Genomic DNA, 20,316 nt, shown 5'->3' with positions numbered 1-20,316 from the left:
AACTGAGCAGTGGAAAGCTAAGATACGATCGTAAATGGACCACATCGCAATGGCGAGTCTCGTAAGAAAGATCTCCTAAACTCGTGCAATACACATGATTATCAAAATTCACCAACATTAAAGAACACTGTCAGTTATTGGTGTTAGGGCATTTAATATGTCTGAATAACACGTGATCTACAGTAAAAGCTGAATACTTTTCGCTGCTTTCATTTTATAATTACTGTGTTACAAGATTTGTTATTTTACTTACATTATACGACGGGCTGAAAATCAATTCTAGAATTTGGATTTAGTCACAGAAAAATTTTGTTGCTGCAATTGAAATTGATTTCAAAGACCAATATAATCATGATAATCTATTAAAATTTCAAGATGTTTCATATAATACATACAACACAAACACATGAATGTTTTCTATAAAAATACAAATACTTTCGCGAACCGCTATGCTTGCGACTTTCGTAAAATAATATTACACAGCGATAGTATTGTCGCTTAAAGCGTGGTTAATCGGGTCGGTTGTAGATTCAATCGCCACAACTTGAGCAACCAGTTATCAAACGGCAACCTGTCGAGTAAGTTCATAAAACTGGCGAAGCGAGGGCACCGAGAGTGCGTCGTAAAATCAACAACGACCATGCCACGACACGAGAAACCGTCACTCGCTCTTCAAACACGGTTCCTGAAAGTTTTCGAACAAGGAACTCGGTCGTGGACAACCCCACCCAATGGTTCCAGGTTGCGTGTCGCGGTTGCGGAGCAAGAACCTCCCCTTTGCCAGGAGTAACGCGTACGTTTCGCGTCCATCCTCTGCTACCTTCGACATTCCTGCCCGTCCTGCACATCCCGTCCCCTGTTCCATTCAGGCATAATAACCGTGCAGTTTCCCAGCGCGTCTTCAATGGGCGAAGATTGCACGCTACGAGACCTCGGCCTGCGTCCTCTTCCTCTCCTTCGCTACTCGAATCTTCTTCGCTCCTCTTCGACGCTTCTTGCCATTTTCTTTTCCTCGCGTCTCCTTTCTGCTTTCTCCCGTTCTTCTTTCTCCCCGACCATCTCTCTGCTGTTTTTCTCTTTCTTCTTTTTCTCAGGATTTCGAGTTAGTCGTTCGTTCTTCGATCTTGATGAAACTCGCGGCTGTGTCGTCCGCGGAATGTAGTTTTACAACATTTTCTGGAATTAAGATCTTTAAGAATCTTCCTACACGTTGAGTGCATATATGTAAAAATGAAGCGTATATATCAATTAATTTGAAGAATTGGTTTCGATAGAAGTAATCAGGACCAAAAAGTCTGACTAAAGAATCATTTATCGAGGAATTATTTATCGCTTGTGTTTGTTTTGTTTTGCGTGGATATCCGACGTTTAAACATTAGTATAAAATAGAAATCAAACGAGCCTTAATTATAGTAAAGTTACAAGGGTAACGCATATACGAGGGAATATCATGCTCTCGCGTTTTTCTCACGTGTTCTCCTAGTTTCTCGTCACGCGAGTAAAGGCGACATCCGATTCCCAGTAGGAAAAGGGTACTAAGCGTTACGATAGCGAGCAACGTAATCTTCCTTATTTTCCATCTGGCTTTTCTCTCGTCGTTCGGTATACCACAGATCGAACATCGTGAGTTTCTCTTGACAGTCACGGAGGAAAAACGCTGCTGACAAGATCTTTCTTGCCTTTTCTCTGAACAGCTTTCGGTTATTTGCAATTCAAAGACTTCTGTCATATACCACATTGTACTGTGTATTACGTGCTAATGAAAACGAGAGGTTTCTCGAAGGAAAAAGTAGACTTTCACTCAAGCTGATATGTTTTTATTTCTGCTTTTAGCTATTTATTCTGTTCTTAATTAATCTTTGTATCATCTTTACTTATAAATGAATGGCATTCCATCAGAAAAATATGCTGAATAATGATTATTAATTTATTTAATTGGTGATCTATGACAGTCAGCAGAAATGAAGATTATTGAACAATAATAGATATTTGTAAAAAGCGATTAATTCTAATAGGTTCCTCTTTACACACAGTTTCATATTTTTACTTCTGAATATCAAAACGTATAAAATCATAGGTGATGATGAGGTCAATTTCGACTTGAGGAAGGTAGATTATACTTCTACCAAAGTTTAATTTGAATATTCTCTTCACTTTCAATCGCCTGGATTGGATATACGTAATGTTTCTACATCCCATACAATGTTACAAATTACAATATGCAATACTCGTTTAAGAGGTCTCTGATAAATTCGTAAGAGATTAATCGAATATTGCAGAGAATTTCTATGAACCGAATACGTTGCTATCATTCCAAATTGACATTTACCATCCGTTATTTATAATAACTGTATCGAACGATTGGTATGAAATACGTGGTTTCCACGTAAACCCTTGACTTGTCGGAATCGTGAACGCGCGATGAACAAAAGAATCGTATTGCTTGGCCATGTAAGGTGATGTTTTCCTGTCGGACGACAAACTTGTGTAAAATTGCGACGTACGCTCCGCTGTACCGAAAGGATGAAGAACGAGCCACATCCGTCCGTCCCGCAGCTTCGATTCGCCGCAAGACGAGTCCACGCTCGCAAGGTGCCTGTCTTCTATACCAAATGAGGCAACCAGTCTTGAAGAAAACAGCCCAGATATGTCTCCGGGGACGAGGCTCTGGTCCAAACCGGGACTCGATATCGCGAACTCGCGTTCCCTTCTCTTCGTCACTTGGGATAAACGTCCACCACTCGTTGTTCGTCGTCGGTCAGACTGGATGAACAAGTGAACTCGAGATCCCATTCCTTCGCATCTTCAACACGTACATGTAACCTTCGGATCACATCGCGTTTGATATTGATCGTCCCCGGTTAAGCGATATGAATCTTTTTATCAATTAATTGAGAAGAATCATAAATCCTCCGAAAAATATATTATACGTACTATTGTTTGTGAATGAAATCAGACTCTAAGAGTGGCTCACAGTAGGGAATTAATACCATTAAAAATTTTCAGTAGGTTTCAAAATCTAGTTATTAAAATTAAAGGATAAAGAAACAAAAATCTTTATTTTGAAGTAAATTATATTCTAAAAAGCATTTCAAAAAAACTAGTCGTTAGTAAAACAAATATTCAAGAATTTGTGAAAATACGCAAGTACGAAAGGGCTATATAACTCGAACGCTGGTTAAAATAGCGAAAACCCACTTCCGTTCCGAAGCTTGGCTGGACAACGAAATGCACAGAGGTATGAGTCTCTTTTGCAGCTTCAGGACATCCCCATACCTCGCATGATACGGCATGTGCACCAAGAAAATGGCGCATCCATGAAGAATAGGTATAAAGAAAATCTGTTTGGCCATTGTTACGTGGACTTCAGAGAATCTCGGATGGTGTGACTGCAGTAGGCGAGACAGGGGGGTCCAGGAGGGATGAAAGGCATTGGGGGTTAAGTTACCCGAGGGGCCAAGACACTCAGGTACCGCATTATTGCATCGTGGTCGTGGTACGAATCGCCGTGGCCCTGCTGTGCCTGGTGGAGGTGGAGAAGCAAGCGGCAGGAGAACCGAGACTAACCTGCGAGCCTGTTTGTAGGTGGCACTGAACTTGAGACGGGAATTCAGACGCCTTCAAGGGACAGAAAAAAAAGGCGGAGGGCAAGATGTCGGTATATAGTTAGTTTGCATGCACCTTACGTTTCAGCCACGTTTAGAACCTTGGTGATCGCAAAAAGATAAGACCAGATGGACGAACGGTCTTAAAGGAATCCTATTTTTTCTCCGAAGAAGAAGATCTGCCTTGGCATCACTGCTGAAATTGTCAGAACGTGTGTTTTATACGAATTGAAAAACGAACACTTGAATGTAAATTCGAATGTTTTTCTAAGGAATGTTTAAGGATTCTGGACGTAATTCTTGATCTTAGCAAATTCTCCCTTACGTATTCGACATTGCAAATCACCTTGACCAGTTGAAAGGAGCGGTGAAATCTGGTCTGTTGTCGCTCTTTGGCCACCCATGCAGCCTGCTGAAGTACAACGTGTGCGAGATACGAGTTGGTCGCCATAGTGAAAGAACCACCATAGCGCGGCGGAGATATAACGTTACACTCTGGTAGCAGCCTTGGTGTGGGAACGCCACTGAGATGGAAGTGCCAGAAGAAGCAGCGGCATGTACGCTTGCTTCTCGTCGGACACAATCGCGGTTAAGGAACACCGTGTTGGCTCAACCCGTTTATGCGAGAGGAATAAGATACTCTTTGGTTTCGTTTCTAGAGGATACCTTTACTGTGAACTCCGCAATACGGTAAATACATGAGCGTATTACGTCTGTACGAGTCGTTGTATGCGGTTGTCGGTCGTTTCAACGAACTGAGACCAATTTTTAATAAAAACTTCCTTCGTAAAAATTCTGAAGTGGAATACGAATGTATCGGCAAAGATTGAAAGAACCTTTTCTTTCTTTAGCTTCCTTTATTCGACTGCTATCCAAGGTTGTTCTTTTGGTCCGATTTCTTTCTTTTTTTTTTTTTTACTGACCCCTGACACCGCTTAGCGAAAACACAGCCGCATGCAAAGCTCGTTTCGCCTGTTCGCGCCGCAGGAGAGGACATCGTGTCGTAAAAGAAGTAAAAAAAGTCAGTTTGCCGGCCATGTGCGTATGGTTGGCACACTTGGTAGCCGCACCGTGTAGAAGCATATGTCGTACTTCTTGCCGACCATTTTTTCGCGGGTGTACGAGCTCAGAGACGCCCATACCTTCTTTTTAACGCGCGCGACTTAGTAATACGCCATGTGAACATGCGTGAAATTACACCGAACTTGATTACCTATGCGAAACACGTCAGTAGAAAATTGACCGTGTAAGACCGTGACAAAGTCGATCAGATTGTTACTGGCATTTAGCTTCTATATTAGTGATATGTTTTACAGAAGTAAAACACTAACGCGAGTTTTAAATACTCTGTGTTCCAACGAACATAGAAGTAATTATTTTACGCTATATATGGAGGTTAGAATATTCTCGCCAGGTACCATGTAATTCTTAATTAGACACAGGGAATGAAGTAGAAAGAGGTGCTGAATGCGTAAATCAATCCAAGAAGTTCTTACCAATCCCGTTATGGGAAAAGAAAGACAACGCTGACATCCCGTGTCGTCCCGCGCGGTTTACGGTCTGTTTTTCTCCGACCTTTCTTTCCTCGCACTTCTTTACCCATCTCTGCCAGTATATAATATCGTACCCTTTTTTCTTTGGAATCTACTATGCCAGCAGCGACCACTCAAAACCAGAATAACGCACACAAAACTTCGTTTGATCTACGGCCAAAGGACTCGTTGGATTATTCAACTCATCCATCTTTACTGCTGCCGATACTCAAGCCGATGAACTTTTTCCTTTCGATCCACATATCCAGTTAGAAGAAATCCGCGAATGAAATTTTACTCATGACATTTTCTTAAAAAGCTCTTGAATGATAATTATTAGATTCTTTAGGGTTGTTTTTCGAAGCTCGTCATCCGAGATGAAAAAGGTAGGCAGAATAGGCGTACGACATGCAACGATGGCCTCCTTGATGCCTATTATAGTTACGAGGTATTCTTCCACCCTCGAAATTCTTGCTCCCTCTTCCTTCGATCTCGATGACACGAGAGATTTCTACTCCGGACGAAAGATAGGCCCATGGTCAATGCAATCTGCGTAGTATCGAGGCTGCTTTGTACACGGGAACGAACAATAGAGCGTTGGATTGTCCTGCACCGGCAACTTAGCCCCGTAGAAAAAGGCATACATGAACCTCTTTAAGTCAGAACGGCCGCCAGTGAATGCCGACAAGCCAAATGAATTGTTGGTTCACGTAAAGGATCTTTTTCAGCCAAGGTGCTGAACGCAATCCACCACCTTTGCAATACTGGCGGTAGCGAATATAAAAATTTGAGTTATACTAACATCGTCTCAGTGCTTAAAAAGTTGGTACGTGAATTATTGAAACGAATATTTTATTATAATATTTTAAGATAGTAGTTTCTTGTATCTATAATGAATTACAAAAGTGTCAGGTCTTTAAATAGATCGATGAATGACCATATTTTTCTTAAGGGTGGAACTTGAGAAGTGCAAATAATACTCGTTCTCGTTTGAGAAACTTATGGTCGTTGATAAGCTGGATTATAATAAACTTTACAAGTAGACTACCGGCCTTGTATCGTTTTTGCGTGCCCTTATGATGTATCTCGCCCTTTCTTTCCTCTTGAGACAAGATGCTTTCTAGCGTGCGTATCGAAGCTCCGTTCAAAAAATCCCCGCACACGCAGTACGCCTGTCGCCGATGAAACTCAACGAGTTCCACGAAGTGACGTACGGTTCGTGTCCAGAAAGAAAGAAAGAAAGAAAGAAAGAGAGGTAGATTGGAAAAGCAGCACGTATTGGATAAGGTATTCATGTATTCCCTTGACTCGTTGCCTATCACGTATGTTGACTAATGATGTTCGTCACTTTGATATACCTATACCTATAGTGTGCAACGAAAAGACTTCTAATCCATGAATATTTCTATGACACGTTTAAAATAAAGGAAACGGTACAAGTTGGTGCGATTACGTACCTTTTAATCAATTATTCCAATAGGATAATGCTACGCCTTTTAGGTCACTTTTATTATATATACACTTAGAATCATTTAGAATCGTATTTTTCTGTCGCTACAAAATTTCTTCGATTTGAGTTCTTTTTATAGATTTCATTTCAGACATAGGTCTCAAGAGTTCACTAGTAATATTAACCGCGATTATCGTCCAATTTCCGAGTGATATAGCTTACGTTGCACGTAATACAACGTTTTTAACAGAATTTATTCAGGAAATTCCTCGCTTGTCCTAATGCAATCCACAATAACAGAGGCAATTTGCAACGGTCGTTTGATACTAATAGAACAGCGTGCCATAAACGTGCGCGTTGTTGGAATGCATCGTTCACGCTGCTCTTTTACCTAGCTATTGCCAATGCAATATTATCTACGTGTTTGTCGGTCATACACCGAGCATCGACTTGGCGAATATGTAATTATTTACATCGTGTACTATGCGTGTATATGCGCGTGTACGCGCAGACCTGTTGCATTAGCCCTAGAGCTTCGCATTATACATAAATATACATGACACAATATACGTAAATAGCAAAAACCAGATCCCACCGTATTACCATCGCGACATTATTATTACATTCCTGAGGTTCGATGCTTCCTTGCGTTATAACTTTAGAGGTACGTCATCAACTTTCGAAATTATATTAATTTGACTTTAAATTACTTAAATCATCTGTATACGATAATGGAATTTCTTAATTCGTTGGATGATTCATTATTTGCTAGATTAAGGTGTCATTCAGCTTTGTTGTTCGAAAATAAATGGCGCCACTTTGCACCTCGTAGCAGTGTGGATGGCACGACGCTATCGATATACTTTGCACCTTTTGTGGTGGCCTCGTATCGTTGGTGGGAACAAGATTTAATCACATTACCTTTAGTACTTGAAACTTATGAATAAGGGAAGTGTTCGTTAACGAGTACATCACTTTAATTTCTTCATCTATCAAAGTTCGTAACGTAATTAATTAGCGCACGACTGTACGAATTCACTTTAATTCCCTGAATTATCGAAGTTCATAATAAAATTAATCAATGCACGATTGTACGAATTCACTTTGGTAATGATACGTGGAAATAGCGAATTTATGATATGAGAGTGAATCTACTTCCCACTTTTACAAAAATACTGCGTATTAATTAACATTTTTCATCACTAGAGTAAAAGCTAGTTATTATAGACGAGCAGCCGAGAGAAATATCTGAGAAATGTATACCTGCCTTTTACTAGCGCGTACTCTAGCATTTTACCGTACTTACTTTGTTTCCGGGTATCCTTATCCATCGAACTGTTTAAGACGATTTCAAGCGTCATTTCAAGACAGCATCCCGAAATTCCCCACAAATTGCTGCTCCTTACGGGCTAAGTGCTTGTCTAGCGATGCACAACGGACACAAAGGGCGCTTACACAGTCAAAATGGTTTCCAGCTTCTTCGCGGTGTCCTCTTTAGGAAAAGACGAGGGAGCAAAGTGAAAAGGCACTTCAGTTCCGTAAATATTAGGACAGGTCTGGCGAGATATCCTGCCTCCCTGCACAATTTACACAGCACCCTTTTTATCATGGGAACATGCCCCTTTCTAGAACTCACGTGATCGCGTTAAGAATTTCATTTTAACCTAATAGAACCATTTTTACACTACTTTTACACTATGGACTTCTTTTTATTGTTCGGAAAGAACACGATACTTTATTGATTCTAGAACGATATTCTCTAACAGAGAAGAAAACATTACGTCGAAGAATACGTTTCCAATAAACACACGTGTTCATTCATAATTACGATTCATTGACCGATACTTCATTGATATATCAATTTACCTGTCACCGCTCGTCTTTACGTTAGTTGGGGAGCCATGATGAACCTTGTATTGAAATACGACGCGTTTCTGCCTGCTTCTATCTGACACACGTCATAAAGAACATTCATATTATTTTACGTAATGAAAATCTCGTATTTCGAGCCATTTTGTCGCTGGCGCTTTAGCAAAAATCGACAAATTCACTCTACTAATATTTTTATCGAGCAGTTCCATTTATTCCATATTGTTTCCCGCGTTTCTGGTAGATGAGCCGTTTAGAACATTCGAACATTATATCTCTATAAATTCCTTCAACTGGAATTTCTCACGAGTCGATTCATTACCTATTAACATCGTGTATAACCCTTCCAACTCCATGGAACCTGTTTTGCTACTTTCCTTATGCTTATAACTGCATAGATATACAAATCAGCGACAAACGGTTAAATTCATGGATCGTAATCTACGGGTAGGTGTTCGAGCAGGTTGTTGTTGCTCGGAGACGAACGTCGGTGTACGTTTTAAAGTTAGTTCCCTCCTCGTTTCATCGAGGGGGCAATGGGAGAGAAAAAGCACCAGCTGCCCTGCCCCATAGGAAATGAACGTGAATATCTAATACAGAGGCGAACCCGGAAGCGAGGCTTTCTCGTACGAGAGGAGCACGTCCTGTTCTAAGGATTTCGCCTCTTCTCCCTTTTTTCACATGCTACGCACCGCGTGGCGTTCCATGGACACCGGCAGCTGGCCAACTCGCTTCTTCTTGATGTTTTAAGGAAACTCATGACGCGTCTGGTCCAGAGACTCTGAGAAAAAAGCTAGCTCGCCAGCTTGCCAGCGTCTTCGATTACTTCCTTGTGTCGTGATTCATGGATGCTACAGGGATCAGCTTTAACGCGATCCATGTTCAAACTCTCGTAGGTACTACTATGCGCTAAGATTAACAACTTCCCTGGTTATACCGCTACTTCTTTGCTTCTTACGTGGCCACTGCGATGAACGATATAACATATGGAAGTAATAACATGATTAACAGTGATAGTAATAACAACAGATGCTACGTTGCATTTATAGTAATGGTAGAAAAAATAGTGAAAACTTCCGGAGCTTTAGATTCTGGTTATAAATATTCTATGTACTAGGACATCTGCTATTTCTGATTAAAATGTTCTGCTATTTCCTCGTTAATTTTTTACAAATTTGTTATTTCATTCGTATTATATAACAGATTGAAAATCATAGTGGTGTATATCAAAATTTTGAGAGTCTAAATTTGGTCACGTATTTTATTATTAAAAGTATCACCCTATCAAGTTTCATAATTAATTAAGTTATAATTTTATCCTTTACCGCGATACGTTTTCACAACTTGAAAAAGATACAACGAAAAACACAATTTTTGTTATGTATGCGAAATGGCAGTGGTCTGACCACATATATTATGATTTAAGTTTCTCGGTATTAAACGAAACAAATACAATTCTGAGATAATGTTATCACTGTTTGTAATACGATAGCATAATGAATATAACAACGATAATATCATTATAATTTCACCAATCAGTTTTGAGCATCGGCTGTGCGTATGTTTGGAAACTTGAACGTGCCAAATAAATCTGGTCTTATTGGAGCCACGTGATAAGTAATCACTGAAATAAACCACGCAGATGTTTACGTATTTGTTGGTGACCTAGGAGTAACAGCGTTGCTAGTTCCAGAACAAGCGACGAAATGATCCTAAATCTCTATCAAAAAACACGAAAGTCCCACGAATGCTGCTGCGGTCCATAGGGTAAACGCACATCAGGATCGATGCTTCACGAGATAGACACCAACACGAACGCACGATCTTTATATTCACACGATTCATTAATAATGGAGGGAACCCGTGTTATCCTCAAGGTTGCCTCTCCCTTTTCATTCGATTTCTTTTCGAGGCCTTTTACCTGGGACGGTGCATCATCCCACGCTCGATGATGAGCAGGTGATGAACCAACGCCTCCACCAACCACCACCTTTCGCAAACTTCGAGAGATGGTCCCGGTTACCGCAGGTTATGTAGTATTCTTCCGACTTTCCCGTTGGTCTAGGTCAGGATTTTCGATTTCAAGCTGCTGCCACAGTCTGTGCACCTCGCATCTGCCCATATGTATCGTTTGAACGCGTCGATGGGCGTCTTTTATTAGCTTTCGCCTGCAATTTACGGCGGTCTTTAAACGTAGATTTCGTAACGCGATAAGACGTAGCTGTCTATCCATTCTTAAAGAAGGTGTGGTAATTAAATCGGAAGTGGTTGTAACAGTCATCAATTTTTCTTCCAAGAAGATTGATTTAAATGAACAAGCTGTTTCATATATTGTAGTTCGGTAGAGTTAAATTATACAGCTATAGAGTAAACGGAGTAATTTATTGCCTAAGATTAATTAGGCAATAAATCAGTGAACGAACGAATTATAATCGAACTAAAATACGGGCTTGCACCTTTCACGACCACCCATGATACCAGAATCACTCTCGGCTGATAATTCGCAGCGGGGCTGGAGAAAAGCGAGGGTGGGCGGTCTGGTAATCTATCGGTAGATAACAACTGTGGTAAGCACGACGAACAATCTGGCTTTCTCTGCTTGTTCCTTTGTTCGTGGCGCATTAATCGTTTACTTCGTGATCACGATCGCGAGTAAGTAAGTAGGTAGTCGTCTGCTTACCTTTGTATGGTCGTACTATAAGAGCAAAGGGACCGACGAAAGCGAGGAACATCTTCGTTTCCTTTGGAATCGAACGAGGCTGACAAAATGATCCGCTATAGTGAATGTAGGTACATACGTACGTACGTATGTCGTGTCGTATTCGAGGCGAAAAGATTCCTCGAAAAAAGGTCGAGGATGCTGCGATGCTCGTATTTCTCTTTTAACGGTCGCTAGCCTTCGCAGACCTTTGGTCTTAGAGCAACAGGTGAACTATAATACAAATGAAAGCGTGCCTATTTCATTTTGTTCCGCCGCACCGTGAACGATGGAATTCGGCTAAAACGGTCGTAGAACAGCCGGCGAGAATAATTAGTATCGATGAAGCGTAACTCCATATGGAGTTGTTTTTTTATGGCTTACTTTTTCCCGTACATTGCGGAGCATGTTAGGATTTCGAAACAAAAAGTGATATTCTTAAGTAAATGAGTATTTTATTCACATTAATGTTCCCTGACGCTACTAAAAATGAAACTTATAATATTCTTTCATTCTAGTTCACAGACAAACGTATGGAAAAGTTTGATTTGTCGAAAGAACAAACGATTTTTCCAGAGCCCTGACTCGTCCATCTAGAGATTATTTTTTTATTAAACATTTTAAGATTAATACAGGGTTCATTTCGGCTACACGGGTAATATTTGTACAACACATAACTGAAGTAGAATAAAATATTCTACATATATAAAGTACAATATTTGTGTAGAGAAGAAGTACCCAAATTCTTCCGGTAGTGTCTTAAATTTTTAAATCACGGTTTTTTAAAAAATTATAAATATGTACACGAACGATATATACTTCCGGTTAACAATTTCTCAAATTATTCGAATGTAGAACATCGAGGAATAGAAATAGGAACTTCTAATCTCTATCCACATCCATAAAATCTATAAAATAACGTTTCGCTTTATGAGAAAGCTCGTTACCGCTCCATCCGTGTCTCCAGCACCCTTACGGTGGAAGCATCTTACGCGTAAAGCCGATTTCATTGGTGACCAGGTATCTCGTGGCAGCAGGAACCGGTGACAAGAAACGCGGCACGGTGAATACGTTTCTCCGTTGAAGTTGCAACGATGGACAATCGATCGTTATTATCCCGGGTATATGCGGTGCAAAAAGTTCCTCGCAGCATTCTTTTTTCTTTTCGGATTTGAAACGCCGAGCGAGACCCCGGCACGACAATAATTCCTGCGCTCGATCCGAGTACCGTTTTCCGTTATCCAAGCGAGATGGTTAAGCGAAGTTGGCGAACGTCGAGGTTGTTTTGTGCTCTACCAAGCGAGACTACCGTGAAGAAGACAGAGGCATTTCGTTCGTTGAGACTTCGTGGAAGCGTGTGCGCCTTTGTGAACCCATGAAACACAGTCGAGGACGGTCCTGACCTTCGTCGTTCCTTCCTCTTCCCTTCTCTATCTTGGCCACCCTCCAAAATTATACGCCAGACGGAGTGCGGTCTTTCATTTACTTAATGCCATTTCTTAAAATCAGTTATCGCTTTTATTCGTAACAGCGCCGGAACGATGTGTCCGTAGGTCAGGATAGAACTTTGTTGTTTTTCTGTCGTCGAATTCTCACTTCGTGTTTTAACATATATGTTTTTGATTTTTTAGCGTCTCGTCCATAATGTAAAGTAAAGAGAGAATTGCGAGAATTTCAAATTAGAGTATAGAGGGAATATTAGGATATTTAACGATATGGAGATCTATTACTTTTTAGGGTAACTTTTACTAGTAGTTGATTATTTCCGACAAATATAATTTTCGTCATGTTCGTAAAGTCCAAAGTCATGCAGTTTGTCGTGCGATGGGTTGCACAACATTTCTCTAGATGTATAAATTCATCGATCAATCATCGATTGTCATAGCGTTAATTAGAGAAAATTATAGTTAACGTTGAATATCTGACATTTTGATTTTCTCCTACATCTCATTTAATGTAATTATAAACTATATTGTGTTTTGCCTAATGAGATTTTGTCCTACATAATTATTGCAAATCATTGATGATTCATGTTGCACAATATGTACTACACATAAATAGAATTATATAAATATAATAGATTTTGAGATGAAATCGATATATGTAGTGACAATACGATCTTCAAGAAAGCGGTAGAAAGTAAATAAATAGAGTCAGTATTTAAGTTGGAAAGATTTTTCTTTTATTTGGGTTGTGGTTAGCGGACAAGAATATAGTTTCTTCAGGAAGTACTATTCGACTGCAGAAGGTAAAAGATAAAATTCCTATAATTACAGACGCACACAGAGTACAGACGAAATGCCAAGGGTAACCATGCGTAACGCCAATCAGTTACGGGTCACGCGCCTTCGCTTCGCAGGGAACGACAAAATCGACATGTGTAAAATTCTAGTCCCTTTTTTACATCCTACTATGTACTAGGTTATCCAGCATTCTGATTGCAATATACTTCTTTCCCCTTTTTTTTTTTTGCTGTCCCTTTCCATTATGCAAACAGCTAATGTTGAAAAATTTATTTCTTCGCAGGAAGACTATTAGGCTCTCAAATTTGTCTTATTCTAATCGCTTAATAATTTTCAACGAGTTATTATTCCGTTCACGTTTACCTTTGAATCTCGAGAATTATCTCATTCTCCATACTATGTGATTTTAAGATATAATTCATTAAAATTCCTGGCCTATGAAGGTGCATTCGATAAGTGTTGCATGTAAAGCAACCGATTGTTACAGAATAAAAAACAATTTCCGCATAAAGCTACCAGGAAAATCCTTGACAATCACCGAGTACAAAGTATTCTATACCGTTTACGGAAAATATAATGGCTGGTTTAGTAAAGGAAAGCCGACGTGGAAATTATTATCTCATTCAAAGGAAACGTTAATTAGTATACCTGTTCTAAGAGCGAGACGAACAGTTACAGACAAGTAAATACCATAAGTTTTTTCTTTTGAACAGTATTATTTTTAATAGCATTATTACTTGGAATTCCTCGAGATTTATAATTTCCCTTCTCTAGATGTAATGTAAAACTCAAAATTACGAACGAATAAACATTTGCAGAACATAAGAGAAAAATATGGAGAGCCATGTATGTTCAAAATTTAAGATATTGTCAATTAATCCTATTTAAATAAAATTCGCTCTCTATTAAATACTAAACACAAGTTTGCTTCCATCTCTTGAATGTTTCGAAAATATCGATTGTCATAATATTACTGATTGGCTATTAATCTTTTTGCAATACTTTGTAGGTTTAATTGAAAAGAGACATATTCTCTATATTGTCAAATATGTTCAAATGTATATATAAGTAATTATGTCCTGTACATAGACCTACATATATGTTACCAGGTACTCAGGGTTTAAAGATCAATTGAAGACAAAGCGATTTTTTTAACACTATACACTTTGCATCATCTTCCGCGTCTATATGTAAAAACGACGTATGCATGCATACGCGTACATCTCGTGTGGGAAGCGAGCCAAAGTGAAGCGAAGCAACAGGCTGCTATTCCTGCAGTGGGAAGTTGGTCGAACGTGGAATAGAATGAAAAAGAAAAAACCGTGATAAAGGTATGAGGTTAAACAAGAAAAATTCTGAACATGCTTCACGAGTGAGGTAGCGCTATTAAACATAGGGTTTGATTCATTGAACGTTGACACGGAAACATGTTATTACACGATCGTTAATGGTACGTGATTTATAATTATACTAAAGTACTATTATAATTATTACAATGTGAATTTTATTTCTTATGGTAGAAGAAATGTATCTGTCATTAAAATTAGTTTCATTAATGTCCTCGAGTTTCCCGAGGATATATCATGGATATCGTTTATTCGATAGGAAAAAGAAACGAAAAGGAATTGTACTAATTGGAAATGTTCAATTATCCTTCAGAGTGTCACGTTTTTTACTTCTTACAATGCTCTTCTCGCCACATGGTTGGGCGCCACCCATTTCTTGGCACATGTGCAACATACTTCGAAGCCCCTGCCTTTCGCTTCCCACGTCCTGAAGGTTTCTGAGAAAGAAAAGAGTGCGATCCACCTCGGTACTAACCTCGAAGGAGAAACCACCGACCGGTGGAGTTTACACAATTTTCATGTAATAACTTCCCAGTGTCTATTCGCATCATCGATATATTTCACAAATATTACGCGATCAAAGCAGGAACCACAAAGGATTAAGTATTCCATTACTTAATTTGTCAATTAATCGATTTGTTAAAAACTCTGTTTTATCTCTTCAGCATATTCGTTTATGCGGAACGATAAAATTATTTATCTTGCCTGTTACCCTAATTTTGGTCACGTATTCGTGTCATTGTTATCGTGAACAATCCGCAGAAGATAATGATATTTTGCAGAAGTACCGAACGTACGTGCCCGGAACAAAAAAGGGTACGATAATCGAGTCGAAGTGTCATGAAGGCGTAACCGCTCCAGGTCCCTGAACGAAATGACGTGCGGATAATTACTGCAACGAAATAAAGCGAGTATTTTTGAATACGAAGGAAGTACGTGCTGCATTTTCGGCGCTGGAACAGGTTTCGTATACATATGTACGTCGACCTGAAACGGAAGCGACAACTCGCGATGGATACGGCCCTGTAACGGAATTTCTTGCTTGTTGGGAACCAAGCGACTGCCGCTAGCTCACCTTAGGCCCTGTTCACACGGTGACGGATGGTAATTTCTCGGAGCGTTGAGTGCTCTCAGTATCATTATCAACCTCTGCTAGTTAAGTGGGCGCAAATAAACGTTTTAGTTGAAAATATGTGTTTCATTTGTTAATTGTTCGGTTGATAATTAAATCACGTTCGCTAGGCGAACGAACATACAGGAGAAGGAATATGGACAAGGAAGATCTTGATACTTGATACTTGATACCCACCAGGAACGATCGGATTATCTTGTACGTTGAGAAATGCACGATGAAGAATTTTACCTGTGTCCCAGCTTAGCCTGGAAAATCTAGTCGAGCCATGTGAGAAAGCTGTCTAGTTCGTTAACACTGTTATTGAATGCGTTCATTCCCTTTGGCATTAGTTAGCGTTGTGATGTTTTTTATTATTTGTATTCACAATTTGTCCAATTTGGTCATTTGGTAGAATTTGGCGCGGTGATGTAAACATAAAGGTCAGGTTTTTTTATGAGATATAAAATTTAACTTTTTCCTTACACTTTTTTCGACCTATTTTTGTTAGTTTCCTGATTTCTATGTTACTCAATGAATACAACGAAAGTATTTTGATATAAAATGATTGAAGAAGGGAATAACCTGATAGATTTGAAAATATAAATACGTCTAGATATAAATTTCAATAAATTTTATAACATAGGTATAATCGTAAAAATTTTTCTATAATGTGCCCATACTTTCGTGAGCCACAGTAGGTACGTTGTTATTTATACCTATAAATGATTACTTGTCTGTAGAGAATTATATTTCTAATAAATTTGTTGAGTGTTTACGCTTTAATTTTCTAATTATGCTTGTGTAACATTTTGTCGTTAAAAGATAAAAATCAATATCAGGCTCGTGTTTGTTCGTATAATTTCTTCCTGTACAGAGAAATTTCCTAAAGTGAGAGGGAAATGGCTCGTTGGATGTTTTACTGTCTTGCTCGCCCGTCTTCGTCTTTGTCTTTTTCTTGTCGATAATAATGGGGTGTCGAAGAATCTAATCAGTTAAGACTTCGCGTGTGAGACCGTCGAAGCTCGAAAGTTCACGTGGAAGACGATTTAAACGAGATACGCGAATCCATTAAGCTCGCTTTACACGTTGATTGTCATGCGCGAGACGCTTTAGCCGGTACACGACCCACGCACTCTTTACGCATACTTAACGAGGACAGGTAGACATTATAGCCCAAACTGTAGCGATGAAATTAATGACACGATATTACGAAGGTAACTTGTTTGCCAGAAAGCATTTTCCTTGAATGACAACGACAATCAAGGGATTTGTATACCCGTCATCCTCGAGCTGCGATTACTTTCCGAAGACAGATGTAATGAAAGGTTACTCGTGTACAATGATTTATCAGCAACGATAGGTTAATAACATAATTGGTTCGTTTGTAAACATTTCATCACATTTCAGTTGTACTATTACATAATAGAAGTTAAAGTTTACAAAGACAGATTCATTATGGACCGAGCAATGAAATTGTATATAAATTTTGTGTAAACGAAATATGAAAAGGATAAGAGAAGCGTTTCATCAAAATAAGAAAAATAAATTACAATAATGCTTTAAAGAGCTCACTTTACAGATTAAAGACGCGAAATATATTTCTGATTCTTTCTGCAACTAAACAAAATAGTTTGTCATAATGTCGTAAGCAAAAATAAAATTATAAATGCAACGCTGACTTTTAATATGTTAATTGTTTATGGTATAAAAATAGAAATAACGATCTGAGGATACGGTTCAAATGAAATGTCGTGATAGGAAGGAAGGAAAATTTTAACGTTACTTGTTATATTTCACGTTACACGATGTTAATAGTTCGAGTTACCTCATTAACGAACCGGCGCGGTCCAGTTTCAAGAACAATCGCTCGGTTTCTCCGAAATCATTAGATAAAGTGATGGTTCTCCGATTCCAACATTCATTACAGGTTATTAATTGACAATTTCCGTGATTTATGGGGATCGTGGGCAGGGCTATTATATCCTCAAGTATTTCTCAATCGGCCGCGCGATGTTCAATCAACGATAATCTTCAATACCACCCGCAACCGTATAAAACCCTGTGGTCGTTACAGGCATTGCATCGGATTGTAATTAATTTCAGAGTCTCGTTAAATCAACTTTATCTGAAATAATAACCGATAACGACATAAACTTAACTAACTTGGTACTTGCGAATCTCTCCTTTGGCTCCAACTATGGGCCATGACTAGCATGTATCTTTTTTCTTTCATTATTGCGATTTAAATTTAATTGGGCATTTTTTCTTCTTGCTATAATTATTTCACGAATATAGCTGTTATATTAGCCACGCTATATTAATACAAAAATTAATTATGACCGTGTAAGACCAGTTAAATTAGATTATAAGCATTATGAATTTTAATTACTTTGTTGTTGGTACCATTCGCGTGTAGAGAAGTTGGTAAACATTTCAGAAGACAATATGGGGATATATCAGAAACTGAAATCGTTTTGTGTCGATGCATTTTCACTCTTACAATTGCGTAAGCGCGCACGACGATTTTTACGTAATTTCGATGCTAGCATCGTTCGCTTCAGCAATCCTGTCGTAATTTAAGGAGACAATTTTTGCGAGAAACTAATATATCGATATTTATATATTTTAAAACTCTATTTCAAGTCGGTTTGATATTTCTCACGCTGTTGTTCGTATCAAGAAGATATAGCACATTACGATAACTGTACCAATAATAAAATTCTAAAGTTTATTGTTTTCTTGCACCTGTTATTAAGAATAATTTTCGATATAAGAATGACGTCAATTTAAACGAGAAATGGCATGAATTTCAGCTAATTATTTCCTTGCCGCTTGGCCCCCGTTATCTCCTATTTTTTTAACGTTGCACTTTACGGAGCATAACCGAGCAGCGGTACTAATTCAATCGCCGTCCTTACTCCAAGTAACTGACCGCGGCCAGTGTTGGCCGCTAATTAAGGAAATATCTTAATTACCGTTCAGAATTCCATAAGTGGCCCATATAGTTTGTGCGAGATGATTCGCTGGCCAGAGATACGGGTCTCGGTCGAAACTATTAGATTTTTTTCTCGCACCGATGTCAAACAGGTTCGTGCATTTAATTGAAAAGTGGAAAGAAAGCGATCGTTGTTTTTGTCATTATCATCATTTGCTAAGATAATATAAATAATCAAGTCTTTCAGAAGTTGGCAAGTGAGTGAATTGCACAGATGCAACGGATTATTTTACAGCGTTGCATATACGAAACCGTTTCCTCAGAAGCCTCTCATTCTTGATTGTTTTCCATTGATGATAAAGGCTGCACGGCACGGATTACACACACGACCCGCTTTATGCGATTCTTCCCGAGGAGATAAAACTGGTCGTTTCCGTAATGATGTTCCACGAGATATTACCCTGACTATGTCCAGCGTGTCCTTCAACATTTTCTCACTGGTCGATTCATACCTACACGTTTCAAGGCGCTTACAAAATCCCACCCTGTTTCAAAATGTTCTAATACGTTCGCTTTGTTCTTTTCTCTTCTTTATTGAAGTACAACATCCTACGTGTGAGGTTATTTAATCATTCCAGACGAATTTTCTTTAGCTTGTAAGACAAATTTTTCTATATTCGTTATTAATAATAATTAGTTGCTTGATAACTTGGCGAAACATTTATGAAAATAGTAAATTATCAAGGTATCACTCAACGCGAAAGGGTTAAATTATTTTATGAAATAATTATATTCTATGATCCACTCCATCGATAGATAGTATCGAGTAGAAGCTTGGAATAACTATACGTTTTAAGAATTTTCAAAAAGTACCGAAGTGTTAAGTTTGCTTGAAGAAGAATTTTGCAATTCGATCTTCTAAACTTCCGATCTAAACATAACAGTTTAAGTTTAACCGTTGTGCAGTTGCAACGATTTATTTTTAGATAGTACTTCATCATTTACGCAGCCTTACGATATCTAACATGATATTCGTGAAAATATCCCGGATACTTTTATCATATTAAATTTGTCATGTATAATTTTAACGATGTGCGTCCGTTTTTACGCATAAAATTCTTAGAATCATTATTTAATCAGAGGATGCAGATATTATTCAGTATTTTCATATTTTTATGTGCACAATTAAAGAAATGAGACCTAAGCGGAAATTTATTCCACCCATGTTACAACTCTAATATGTATATTTTGTATATCTTTGCGTGTTGCGTACATGTTGCGCATTTTTACGTCTTTAAATGTATAAAGATCTTCAGTTCTAGTTGAACTTAAAATCATCTCTCGCAAAAACACACGCGGTACGATATTTAAAAAGCATCCGATATTTACACGGAAAACCCTCAGCTTCCTTTGTGCGCGAGTTTATCGTCTATACGTTTCCTGACGTCGGAAAAATCTTTCAGAGAGTTCGAATCGTGCGAAACGTTAGCAAATCCCGTATTCGTCGGCGTTTTTTCTGGAAAT

The 20,316-nt window shown here is 38.7% G+C and overlaps 1 protein-coding gene across 2 annotated transcripts in view; it reads left to right on the top strand.

The window, feature by feature from the left end:
- LOC126915532 (epidermal growth factor receptor) overlaps positions 1-20,316 on the top strand; it is a 174,964-nt gene that overhangs the window by 8,043 nt on the left and 146,605 nt on the right. The gene's annotated exons all lie outside the window — the stretch shown is intronic.

The sequence above is a fragment of the Bombus affinis genome, chromosome 4, assembly GCF_024516045.1.
Source record: "Bombus affinis isolate iyBomAffi1 chromosome 4, iyBomAffi1.2, whole genome shotgun sequence".
Classification (NCBI taxonomy): Eukaryota; Metazoa; Arthropoda; class Insecta; order Hymenoptera; family Apidae; genus Bombus; species Bombus affinis.
This window is presented reverse-complemented; position numbering and strand designations above follow the sequence as displayed.